The sequence below is a fragment of the Cyprinus carpio genome, chromosome A23, assembly GCF_018340385.1.
Source record: "Cyprinus carpio isolate SPL01 chromosome A23, ASM1834038v1, whole genome shotgun sequence".
In the NCBI taxonomy this organism is placed as follows: domain Eukaryota; kingdom Metazoa; phylum Chordata; class Actinopteri; order Cypriniformes; family Cyprinidae; genus Cyprinus; species Cyprinus carpio.
Genome location: NC_056594.1, coordinates 17,109,905 through 17,110,940, shown reverse-complemented (window position 1 = coordinate 17,110,940; position 1,036 = coordinate 17,109,905).

The window sequence follows — 1,036 nt, the reverse complement described above, 5'->3', positions numbered from 1 at the left end:
TTTTTAGCCCATTGCTATGCAGGTGCTAGGGTGTACTTGTGCTTTCTAGGTGGTTGCTTACTAGCTTACTAGATTTGTGACACTGATGTCGCTAGTACAAATGACGTAAGAAACAAAAATGAATGTTGTTTAAAAGCATCCCCTAAATGCTTTTCACTACACATAGATTTTTTAAAGGAATTAATACTCAGCAAAGTTGCATTAAATTGTTCAGTTTTATTCAGCAGAGTTGCATTAAATTGTTCAAAGGTGTCAGTAAATACTTTTACATTTTAAAATATTAAAATATTTTTACAAGTTTAAATATTTAAACTTTTTTTGTCAAAGAATCCTGAAAAAAAAAGAAAAATTGTACCCAAACTTTTGAATGGTAATGTAAGTTACCGAATGTAATCTCTAAAACATCATTTTAGCTTTAAATCATTCATTCATATTTATCGCATACCTCGCTCAGCAGCTAATATAAACATCAAATTCACCATTACACCATAATATCAAATATTAAAGCATGATATCAATTTCCCCATATGTAATTGACACTGAAAAACAGGAACAGCTAATCAAAACAGTCGTTACACACTAAATCCGGTTACCATATTTGAATTTAATGATCCAGATGTGTTAATGGAAGAACCGTGTGGTGTGTTATGGCTGGGAAACGGATGATCTTTCTCATTTCCTTCTCATCCATCAACAGCTGAGGTGGCACAAAGCCTGAATAGTCCACACTTAATCTATGGATCCTCCATTTACAAGTTTTTATATGAGAAGTGGTGTTCTCACACAGCCAGTGACAGCAGGTGGAACCTGATGTCACTGAACTATGTCAAATTAATTTTCAGGATAAATTATTAGACTGAAATGAGTGGGTAAGTTGTAAAGAAAACAGTTGGCAATGTTTAGTCTTCATGAAGGATCCCGTCTCATGATATTTGCCATGGTCTAAATTGTTTAACGTTATTGGTTATGGACATAGTAGATGATATGAAATGCTAGAGGACATGCAGTATAATTCTGTATAAGATGAGCACAGCAC